We start from the raw sequence: 12594 nt of genomic DNA, 5'->3' as shown, positions 1-12594 counted from the left end.
TCGGCATTCCCGCTTGGAGGCCTGAAGGTCTGCGGTGAACAGCGGGCTTTCTTGCTGCTGCGGGTGCTGGTGGTTTTCCTAAGTGGAGGGAGGGTGTCGGCGCTGTCGGCCTCACCTTCAACCGATTAGACACCTGTTCTGGAGCAAGCTGAAGCTATGGGGTCTTCCGCCCCCCCCCATGCAATAATTGCTTTATTCTCAGATACATGGGTACGCATAAAGATCAGAGATGGTACTAGGCTCTCAAGGAAAATCCCCACAACCCTCGGTCTGGAACAAGGCTGTGTGCTCGCCCCACACCTGTTTAACTTATTTATGGCTGACCTGACCCCAGCTTTGTACGCAGGAAACATTCACCCCCCTCACATGGGAGGGATCTCACTGACATCTACTATATGCGGATGATCTGGTACTTCTCAGCTGCACCAAGGTCAGGCTACAAAGATCCCTAAACCTTCTGGCTAATTATGTTCATTCCAACCAGCAGGAAATCAATGTGGCTAAATCAAAAATAATGTGTTTAGGATGCAGGTACACCATCAGATCACTGATGGCCTTAAGTAACGTCTCGTTAGAGGTGGTGCCATACTATAAATATCTTGGAGTAATTTTAGATGCCCAGGGATCCTTATGACAACAGAAGAGATACTTTGCGCAAAGAACCCCACCACTAATGTATGCTTTCTCTCTCCTGGACAAACAGCCATATGACCCATCACTCCGTCCTCTGCTAACAGTTCTCATCCAAATTGCTTCCCACTGGATCTGTGGGAGGTAGCACCAACATACAATTCATTTTCAAGAGGGGTTAATAAGGCCACTAAACTGCTTTCAGTTATTGAAGATAAAGCCAAATTTAGTGCCTGGTCTCATGCGTGGATGACCATAAAATACTATACCAAACTGGAAGCGGCTGCCTATTTCTTCACCACCTATGCACCTCACATGAAACTTGAACTTATGACAATGCGACTAGGCAACTTGACAACCTCGACCAATGCTCTGTTATAGAGGAACATTAATGCGCAGTTCATGTCAAAAGGAAGATCTACTACACAATCTGCATCTGTCCGGGTCTGTTAGACCTTCTGAAGAGGATGTTTACTGATGGAGCTAGGACGACCTGTAGGGGAGCCATAGTGGCCTGCTTCAACCAGCACGATCCCAAGCTAAACTGTACGTTTGTCAAGTTCCTGAAACATGCTATGCAAAAAAAAAGGGATGTTCGGGTTTGTAGCACCAGTAGGCCACGACCAAAATAGCATGTCTAATCAACTCCCCCAGGTCACACAGAGATCATTTCAACTGTACATAGACCAATTGGTTCATGGTACTGGCCCGCACATAGGGCACTATCAGCCCTTTTTAAAAAAAAATTATCCCCAAGCCTGAAAAGGTTTCAAGATCAATTGTGTTAGCTCCTGTGGGTCGGGTAGTCGCAGTATTTATCATATATCTTAAGTCCAGGACAGTAATAAAGTGATGTGCTTCCATCTAAAACATTTTGAACCCCTGGCCTGTATATCTTTTACTACAAGTGAGACATTTTACAAGATTTACTTATCTCAGGAAAACTAAATCGTAAAATTGTTTTCTTTTTAACTTTTTAATTTACATTTAATCACCTCGTAGTAAAAATCTTAATTTATTTTAGAATGTTTTTTTATCATGTAAAATGGCAGAATTGTTAAGGTTTTAATTAACTGAGAAACTAAATTATGAATTACACGGCGACTAGAGGTGATAATCCTTCGGGCAATCTTTTACACTGACTGGAAAAACTATCACGTTATAGACTAGGCATTTTAGAATTAACACTTTAAAGCATAGTGTGTATATTAGCAATTCTAACTGACATGCAGCTGAAGTATGTACAAATGAACATGCATGGTTAAAACTAAACACTCATTATGCTAACATTGCATTCTACAAATGCTACATTCCCATATTGCACACTGGAATAAAAGCCTGGGAGAGATGCAGTTATTTCGACTGTGATATAGAATACAAGATCATTATCAAAATGGCTGCATGATTCCCACCACACACATACTCACTGATAAGTCAGATTAATGTGTGTCCACTCAAGTCCCCCAGTATTTTTTCATACTGGCAGCAGTTCAAGTGGTGCCCAATTTTTAGAGATACCCCAAACTGTAGATTAGGTGCCTTGGGTGGTGCTTGAAAGGGGAAACCCACATGGGTCTCCCCACCCGTTGACGTAAGTGATAGTCAACTCTTAATCTCCCATGCAACTAAGCTATTGCTAGTACTGTTGATGTGTATCTTTAATGTGAACTAGCGGATCCAAAGGGCTGTCCACCGAGCTCATGTATATTGAAGGAAAGTGTGATAATTCAAACTTGTTGGGGCGCAGATGTTCACAAACATTCACTGATCTCTTGCACCCTACTGCAGTGACAGAGATGAGCCGCACACAAGATCAACCACTCCATCTGAATTTGAATGATGGTGAATTATCCCAGCAGGTGTAGTTTTACACATTTCTTCCTAAATCCTTTGATATTGCCAAGCCTTGCAGTCCATATCTGTCTGGCAGTCAGATAGCCATATACAGGAACCTCCGTGGTCTACTAAAAGCAGAGTGAGCTCTTGGGCAGTTACCCCTTTGTTTCCATTCATACCCACAATGTTCAGCATACCTCCATTTTAATCTTTGCAGTTTGTTGCCAAACTAACGCTGTTCACACTAGATTTCAAATAGCTTTCATGTTACTTAAGAAATACAACATAGTATATTTGGAGGAAAGGTTTCAGAATCCTCCATTTTGTTGAACAGAGCTTTTTGATAGCTTAATAATCTGTTTATATGACAGTGCTCCCTTGTCTTTCCTGCTTGCAGGTTATTTGCATGATCCGACGTTTGCACTTCTTACACAATCACCAATAACGGAATTGGTTATAAGCTAGTAGACCTTGTTTTAAAACTATTATTTTTTCCACTGCTGTGCTCGAGTTTAAGGATATTCGCCTGAGCATGTCAGTAGTATTATTAATCCCTGAACTGCTTTCCATCTCAACTCAGATTCAAGAATTCTTGAACTGCCTACACTCTCTTGCAGACTAAATACAATGAGCACTGATTGCTAGTGATTCTCATCTTTCACTCATTTAGGGAGCTCAGTGGTCCCTGTTAGTGCTCACTTCAGGAAAACAATCTGACCACATTGTGGTATCTACTTCTGCCTCCCATTTACCATCTGATCTACTATCCTGTTCCTCGTGAACTAGCAAGCTCTACCAACACACAATAGCAGCACGGAAAATTTAACTACAATGCCAATGGAAATTTCTGCTGCAACTGATTACCAGGATCATGCAGTACCAAAAAAGGGTTGACTGAGCTTACAGGCCATAAAATACAAGCTGTACTCCATTGAACACAAGTTGACCATTTTGAATCTGAAAGTCTAATTGTCAATCATTTAGAATGACCTAGGCAGTGTGTTCATGGGCAAGGCAAATATGGGAAAGCTCTTCCTACTGTACATTACAAGGATATTGCAAATCACTGAGGACTTCCGTTACCATGTAGAGGAACAAGGCTGAAGGCAGTGTTCCTGTATAAGGTCACAATATAGTTATAACAGTGGTTCCCAACCTGTGGTCCGGGGACCACTGGGGGTCTGCAAAGCCTCCACCAGAGGTCTGCGACTGCTTAGAAAATTAATTTATCTTAACAGATTAGGTCTACAGCTTTTAGTAATGACTCAGTAGGGGGTCCCGGATTCCAATAATGATTCAATGGGGGTCCCCCAGGTTCCAGTAATGATAAAGCAGGGGTCCACATTAGTCAAAAGGTTGGGAACAACGGAGTTATAACATACAGAAAAGGAAACTTTTTTCCTTTCCCATAAATCACTTAAATCCTTGGTGCATTGCTGTTTTGTATTAAAGATATTGCATCTTTGTAAGTGAGAATACAAGTAGAATCACTATTGCAAGCCTAAACACCAAACAAGCTGTAGATATTTGCTTTTAAGATATTACAATCAGTTTAATACAAGTCAGATTAAAAAATTTAAAAAAAACACTGCAGCTCAGAATGTGTATAAGCATACAGGGTGAGTCTATATTTTCTAAAAAAGGCATGCACAGAAAAACGTTTCATAAATATCTTACTGTTCCACTTATCATTATTCTTCTAGAAAAACAGAGCAAAGCAATGTTTCATTTTTTTTTTAAACTGCATCTTTAATTATGCTTCATGACCTGCCTTTCAACTTTGGATGCTGACTGGCAGAAGGCATTGTTTCATCATCGTGACATCAGTACTGAACTGTAATAAGTTATTACAGTTGAGCAGGTATGTCATTTCTTTATTAAATATGACTAGGTGCGTCACAGGTAACCTGTAAAAGGAAATTAGAGCTTGGTCTGGTTTTGGCTTAAATAATAGCTGTGCTATGATTTGCAGTTGCCCACCCTTTATTACAGGTTGGCTCAAGGATATGGTGGAATGGGCTATTGCGGACAAAGTGTGTATTAAGAAGGTATGATCTGATGAGCGGCTTGCTGAGGACTCAATGGGGTGGATGGCCGACTCAAGCACTTTAAGTAAAGATTCAAGCATTGTCTGACCCACCTGATGGAAGATTCCTTGAATGAATGGAATGGTGGATTGTCACTATGTATATGAAAACAGATGTTAGTGCAACAATATCAGGATTCCAGGTTGAAGCCTGGGTTGAATGAGCTTGATATTGAGTGCCTCAATGTAAGGTGTAAAATGGCTGTTTTATTTCTCCTTAATGTGCATTAGTCTGGGAAGGTGTAGGATGATGTATTTTTGTATTTATATTTATTAAGGCGCATTCCGGCTGTAGCGCTGAGGAGTGGGTGAAGCAAGTGATTCCCTAAAGAAACCCCTGGAAAGGCAAGACCGGCAAATGGAGCTCGCCCAAGCTAGAAAAAAAGCCATGTTTTTAGCTGCTTTCGAAAAGACAGGTGCGTGTCTTCTTTCCTGATGGGCAGCGTAAGAATGTTCCATAGTTTCGCAGCCGCTACTGAAAAGGTTTTGTCTCCCAATCTGGCCTTTCGGCAGTGGGGCACTGAAATTAAATTGAGACTAGAAGACTTGAGTGGACGGCTAGGCGCATGCTGCTGCAGAAATGAACAAAGATATTTGCAACCTTCCAAGAGAAGAGCCTTGTGTGTGAGGCAGAATGCCTTAAAAATAATGCGCTTTTCCACAGGTAGCCAGTGCAGCTGCCTCAAGTTGCTACTGGCAGACGCTTAGTGTGGGAGATAAAAGTCAAGGCGAGCCATGGCATTTTGAATCAGTTGTAACCTATAAAGGGACCCTTTGCTAATGCTTAACATCAGGGCATTGCAGTAATCCAGTTTAGAGGTGAATAAGGCCACAATCACCAAAATTCTGAGTTCCTTCTGAAGAAAAGAAAGGATTTTCTTGAGAATTTTCAAAGTCCAATAACAGGTTTTAATGGTGTGATTAACCTGTTGCTCAAAAGATAGAGTATTAGCAAATAAGATTCAGAGGTTTCTGGCCGTAAGACTAGGACCTGGCCACTCACTGCAGGATGTGGCATGAAATATCAGGGAGGGACAAGATGTGAGCAGACCGGTGTGTAATGTTTAGGAAAGTTGTACTGTACAGCATCAACTACTGTTCTGAATCATCATTCTGTTGCACTTGCTGTGTACACAGATTATTACTTTTATTTCTGTGCTGTTTTTGTCAGTTATATGATGTATCTATATTTCAAACAATACAAAACATTTTAAAAAGAAATAAGAAAATTAGATGTGGGTTTTTATACATGTATACAATGGAGGGATTCTCTTTGAAGGAATAAAGAAAAGGAGGGTCCCCCGAAGCACTGGCCATGCAAATCTCCACATGTGCAGAATCATTTATCCGACAGCCTTATCGAATGTCCTTACTTTAGGACTCCACTTACACATGGGCATCCTAAACTGGGTGCACATCATTCATTGTTTTTCCCTACAGGGGTTGCAGAGTTAAAGGCAAATCTGACCAAAGGATTTTGGAGAAGGGATCCATTTGCCTTCCATGACATTTCCTAACAAAAACCCAAAATGCTGAAGTAGAAATTTATGCAAGGAACATACACACTATGAGTAATAAACCTGAATTCTGGATTCAACCAAATAAGAACCATACTCAAATCCCTCAGGGATGTAGAATAGAGCTAGAGTGCGATTTTAAATGCGCCATGGGATGGCACAACAGATAGAATCCCAAAATGGCAATTTAAAGCAAAACAAAAAAATAAAAATGCTAAACTTTAAACTAAAAGAATTATGGAGATAGGGCAACCATGCAGGTAAAGAGTATGTATTTTCTTCAAGCCAACATCAATTGTTTTCCAGTAGTGATTGTATACTTATTGATGAAGCATATTTGCAACAGTAGACCTCGCTTAAGTCCTGACCACCACTACATATACTGTATTTACAGAAAGTGCCAAAAACCTCTGGTTACAGAAATTGCTTTGAAAGTATTGGTGGTTTTGTTTTGCATCTGTGATCCAAATATTTATGTATACCTGTGCCGTCACAACAACTAATACATAACTATGCTATAAAATTTAGTCTGTAGGTTTACTGTTAACTGAATGGTTTTAACTTTGATGTTTATTTCACAGTTTAATGCTAACCAAATTAATCCATATGCATTGGAAACATTTTGCAGGAGACTTCAGAAAGGAACTGAAAGCATGGTTGTTATAACATATCATGACTCACTATTTCTATTGAAAAGACTCTTAGCAGGACATTGCCCGCTAGCCACACATTCTATGTTTTCTTAAGCTTGAAGGAGTACTTGAATCCTTTGCATGCTAGACCACAATTTGTTGCAAAGTTATTTCAAGGCACATACCTGGTTGTGAGTCCTTTACGCCTGGTGGCTTCCTGCATGGATGTAGGACAGTCATTCCATATGAGAACCTCTCAATGAGGGGTGTCAACAGCTATTTTATATTTATGTAGAAAAGCACAGATTCCTGGAACGTAATTAACAGATGGCAATATTGCCAAATGGTTGGCACTCACTTATTCAATCTCTGGAGAAAGGGAAGATAGATTAGAAATATTCAAAATGTACCCGTCACACATCCAGAAATCATAACGTGTTAACCTACTAAGCTCAATATTCCGAGACCTTCAGATATGTGCGTCCTCAAACAAGCATATGCCTCAACGCCCTCAGAAGCAGACTGAAAGCGTACCTTTGATCAACAGACAGGAGTGTCTATCACTAATCTACTTGTATATACATCATTTTTAAAATATTTCCTTTTTCTTTTGGGATATCACATTTTTGGTTACTTTTCTCACAACCCCGAGGGAGTGACATTCAGTGTCAAAACATGTTAATTGTTCAGGTTTTTATTTGCAGGGTTCAATTGAATTTATCAATGAAATAGCTTAAATGATATTTTCAGTAAAATTAACAGTTTAATCAGGTCTTTATAACACAGAGACACTATCGCAGCAGTCCAGTTTCCTGGCTGGCCTCTTGCTGAACCGGAACCACTGCCGCGATCCTCTGGACCCCAGCAACTCCTACTCCGTCCACCTGCCAAATTCATCGCGGCCCTCCTCTGGCACCTTGCCGCGCGTATGTTTTAGAAGGGATCAAAACTGCCTCATAAATTTGAATTTTTGGCTACCCCTTGGAAGCAATATTTTCCTCTACCCAAGACCAAACAGCTCTCTAGTCTCACATTTCTCCAACAAAAAGTCAAAGCAGCACCATAATTCGAAAGGGGAATAATGGTGGGCCAGATGCTGGTCAAATTGTTTCAACAAATGCCCAGGTTGATTTTGCCTCTCTTCAAGCACCTGCAGCTTGAGGGTCATCCCATATTTTGACCTCACTGACACTGAGCGACTCTACGGGTAGGAATTTAATAAACTCTTATAGGAATCAAGGTGAAATAGAATCAGATGGGGAAGAGGTAAAGAATTCCCCAGAAAATATTAGCAACTCATTGGCTAATAAAGGAAATGACTGGGGCTCGATTACTGATTTGTAACTACTGACTATGAGATCTCCCTCTCCTCCACCACCTCTTAATGGAGCCACTAACTTTTTGCAGACTAAAGGTTCCACCCCTCTAGAAGTAAATGTCATTATTAAGAAGTCAATAGCTATTGAATATCCCAAAATGTTGGTCGGTAAAGAGTCCATGGGGGGTTCTCAAAGCTATTCCGGAAGTCAGTAGCAAACTGCCCCGCACTCTACAGAAAAAGTAGCCGTAAGTCCTAGCGCGGGCAGCGGGAGTCTATATAATGAATGGCAGATATGTTCTAAAAAAAGTGCCAAGGTAACTGCATATTCAGCAACTCAAAAAACAACTTAATTAGAATCTGTGGATGTGCCGCATATAGCGCAGATTACTGCAACCAATTATCAGCCCAATTCATCATCACAAGACAAACTGAGCCTAAAGGAGAAGGACCCAATGCTAGCACAATATGATTACCCCACTCTTGAAGAGACCCAGGAGGGTCCTTTAGGCCAAAACAAAGTTTGGGACTTTAAAACTTCACAACTAACTTTGGACGCTTTATCATATCAATCCTCAAAGATGGATGTGCAAGTTGACCTATTGAACATAATGGTGCATTCGGTTGCTGGGATTGACCTAAAATTGGCAAACTTAAATGCTTTGATCCCACAAGCCCAGACCTATGCCGAAACAGAGCATGATCTCATCTGCACGTTAGCCTCAATTCCTGAGGTTATAAACTCCCTGATGACTGATTTTAAAGCTAATCTGACCACCTCAAAAAGTTAAGATATTGACTTAGTTAAATAAGGGTGAACAGGTCGGTGTTGGAAACAGTGAAGGGGAAGAAGGGGGTGAAATAAGGGTTGGTAAACAAAAGGTTTGTCATTGTCCTGATAATAAAGGTCTTATAGAGTTACTTAGTATAACAGAAGAGTGAAAATAAGGTTTATCATAGCCATGCTAATGAATGTATCAGTGTCACCAGTAAATGATTTAATAGGAGCACAGGGTGGGCTATCCAACCAACGTCTTCTGCCCCAGTCTTCTTCCTTCACCCTGCCTATAGAAACTCAACTTCAACAGCTATCTAAACCACCAGAAACTAAAAGGCAAAGAAAACAAGCAGAGAAAGGCTAGGAAAAGGTTGAAAGGTCCACTTATGACTAATGAGGCAGATACACAAAATATACCAATTCCTGAAAATACTAATTTAAAAAAAAAGAGGAAAATACTAAGAACTAAAAAATTGGAAGTAGTCTTGTAACGACCAAGTTGTACCCTTTATTCAACATTCAAAAAGGGGGTCTTCCGATTTAGGCTCAAGTGTGTCTACCCCTTGTTTAAAAGTGACTGAGGATGATGTTATATCAGATATGGGGAATCGATGTTGTGGGGAAGTAGAAACCCAGGCGCAACAAGAGGCAGGGTGAAATTATCAAAAAACAGGTCCCGAATTGGAAATCAAGAAAAAGAAGGTCAAAGAGGGAATTGTAGAAGGAAGGCAGATGAAAAAGTTTTAAAAAATAATGCTGTCAGGGCGGCAGGATTATCAAGCCCTCTACATAGCCGATTACGAATGTTAGCATAAGAATAGATCTTGATCATGGCAAATTACCATTGAATGCTAGAGAGTGCCCCTCACATACCTCAGTGCTCAGCAAGGACTGTCCTGTGAAGTAGGTCAGGACCCTGTAGCAGAGGGCTACCAGCAGGAATCAGCCTGGAGTGGAAATAAGTCGATCTTCTTTCCGAGATATCGGACTAGGGGTTCAGAAGACATTAAATAGTGGGAATATACTTAAACTCCTGCAAGCCATACCCCCGCTGGAGAATATACGATCCGTAGACTTAGAATTTTTAACTGGAGAACGAACGCTAAAGAGTCCCCACCAAGAATCCACCTTGGTGACCTGGTCTTCGGCAACTGTTGTCAACAGGGTTCTTAAGGAAAAAAAAGTTTTTATAAATGGAGAATTGAGCTTACAACTCCCCATCTGATCGGCTATCCGGAACCCTTGGTTTCGGTTAGCCACAGGGTAGATCTCACAGGGAAGAGTAAACCCTATTCAATTTTGAGGACAGCAACTGGAAACCTTACACTGACTATTTATCATCCAATAAATTACACGCTAGATAACAGACATGATCCAGGTCAATTAAATACAGGATGGCTTTGAGCGGCTCTCCACCATGATGTGAACCCCTGACAAAATTCCTCGCTATTTAGATTACCTAAAGTTAACTGTCATCATAACTTATTAAAAATCTGCTCCTGGAACATAAACGGGATAAGTGTCAATAGCCAGCAAAAAAATCTATCCCTGCTAAAAGACTTTCAAATGGTGCTTCTTCAGGAGACCTAGGCAATAAATCCTTTCACAACTGATGGCTCTTAGGGTTTTTTCTCCCCAGCCTATAAGGAAGATATTTGGGTGGCCGAAGGGGGTCTGGCGACCCTTATAGCAGTTGGGCTGAGAGTAACCTGTCAAGAATACCATGCTGATATTTTGGTAATAAAACTCCTAGATTGGCATAAGACGTTAGGTAGAACGATGTGGGTAATAAATGTTTACATACACCCAGAAGCCCGCTCCAAGAAGCTATTGTCCTCTAAACTTGTGGAATTAGTATTGATAGGGATGCAAGAATCTGATGCCCCGGAGCTACTAATAGCAGGAGATTTTAACATGAAGTTATTGCAACCATATGATAGAGAGGAACAGATAGTAAATCAGGATTTTATATGGTCTGTTCCATGACAAACATTGGGGAGTCAAGTTAGGGGCGGGGGAAAGGCTAAAGTGGTTGCTTTCGTTAAAGATCTGGCGGCGTCCAGCCTCAGAATCTTGAATGGGAGATACCAACTGGACACCCCTCCTCCTTCCTATGTTTTGGGATTTCAGTCAGTAATTGATTATGCAATGGTTACTCTGCCACTTTTGCCGTTTATCGCATCCTAAGGACAGATTTAAGTGACCACGGCTTGCAAAGTATAGAGATGAATTAAAGTGTTCCTACGTATAAACCAGCTATTACCTCTCCTAGTAACCTCATCTCAATCAATTACAATAAGCTTCGGTGGCATGGGGATTCAATCGAACCTATTGGGAAAACTTCAGAGGAGCTTTTTAACCAAATTAGGTGTGATTTAACCGATGAAACAATAAGTCTACGGTCATTATTCCTGGAGAAATTTGCAGCTAGATTTCTCTCTGACCCCCTCCCCGTATATCTCATTTGCACTATGAGTTAGAGAAGGAAATAAATAGAAATATAATGAAAATAACAGTGGTCACTGCATTGTGGAGGAAAAAGAGGAACCGGTTATCAAGATTAGCTAAAAAGCACTTTAATGAGCCTGGTACACAAAAAGACTTAAAAGTCATAAATAGTCAATATCGTAAACTGATATTGGAAGAAAAATAAAGAAAAGGCAAGATTTTGGGGCAAAGGCCCATTTACTAAGCAAACAAAAGAACTCTCAGGACTTCTGGAAAATGATTAATAACCTAAACAGGGCACCTACAATTATACCAAGTTCAGATATCTATGAGCTATCTTGGTATGATTTTCTAATGGTAAACTAAAGAAGAGGCGCTTTGCACAGGGAGTCTATTAGTGACTCATGGGCTGCAATCAGATGAAAATGTAGTCAGTTATAGATCTACGGATGATAATGATCAACTGTTCTCCGTTCCTCAGATAAAACTTACTGATAAAAGCAGGCAGAACAGGGCCCCAGGCCCAAATGGGATCCCAAATGCTTTATATAAAACCAACCCGGGATTCTGGGCAGAGGGGTTGGCCATGATCTAGAATAGTGCATCGGAGCATGAAACTATCCCATGCTCCTGGAAAGGTGCCATTATGCACCTGATTTTTTAAACTAGTTGATCGTTCCAACCCTGAGAATTATCGGCTAATCACTAACTGACACTGAGGCTAAATACTGTGCGGGCGGCCCTCTTGGGAGTTCTACAGACGTGGGATGCTCAAAAAAATATTATTCCAATCAATCTATCAGTCAGGATTTATAAAGGGGGCTGGAACAGCAGTAAACATCCTATCCTGCACAATTATAAATTTAAACAAAGAAAACAGCCTCTGTATGTATGTTTTGTGGATTTTAAATCTGCCTTTGACTCGGCACAGTGTAGCCTGCTGTGGGCAAAATTAAACTCCTGGGGTATCCCTCCAAAATTATTAAAAGCAGTGCAGATGCTGTATTCTGACATGGATTAGAGTGAAAATTGGGGATGGTACCTTTCTATCAAGGAAGGTGGGGACTGAACGTGGTCTTAAACGAGGCTGCATCCGCACGCCCTATCTTTTCAATCTTTATCAGATCTGTCCTATATATTAAAATGGGGTAAAGGCGCACCCCCCAAAGATTGGGGATCTCTTCATCTCAAATCTGCTTTACACTGACGATGTTGTCCTTTTAAATTACACGAACACTGGATTACAGCGTTTGGTAATGAAATTGGCAGATTTTCCATCATAAAATGGGTTAGCTATAAATGAGAAGAAAACAGACAATATAAATAAGCAGCAAAAGACAGAAAAAATA

The 12594-nt window shown here is 40.7% G+C and overlaps 1 long non-coding RNA gene across 1 annotated transcript in view; it reads right to left on the bottom strand.

Annotated features, from left to right (window-relative positions):
- Positions 1–12594, bottom strand: part of LOC138260771 (uncharacterized) — a 77649-nt gene that overhangs the window by 52355 nt on the left and 12700 nt on the right. Inside the window, exon 2 of the long non-coding RNA XR_011198978.1 lies at positions 6887–7070. This is a non-coding gene — a long non-coding RNA (uncharacterized lncRNA). The remainder of the gene's footprint in view (positions 1–6886; positions 7071–12594) is intronic.

Source organism: Pleurodeles waltl, chromosome 10, assembly GCF_031143425.1.
Source record: "Pleurodeles waltl isolate 20211129_DDA chromosome 10, aPleWal1.hap1.20221129, whole genome shotgun sequence".
Taxonomy (NCBI): Eukaryota; Metazoa; Chordata; class Amphibia; order Caudata; family Salamandridae; genus Pleurodeles; species Pleurodeles waltl.
This window is presented reverse-complemented; position numbering and strand designations above follow the sequence as displayed.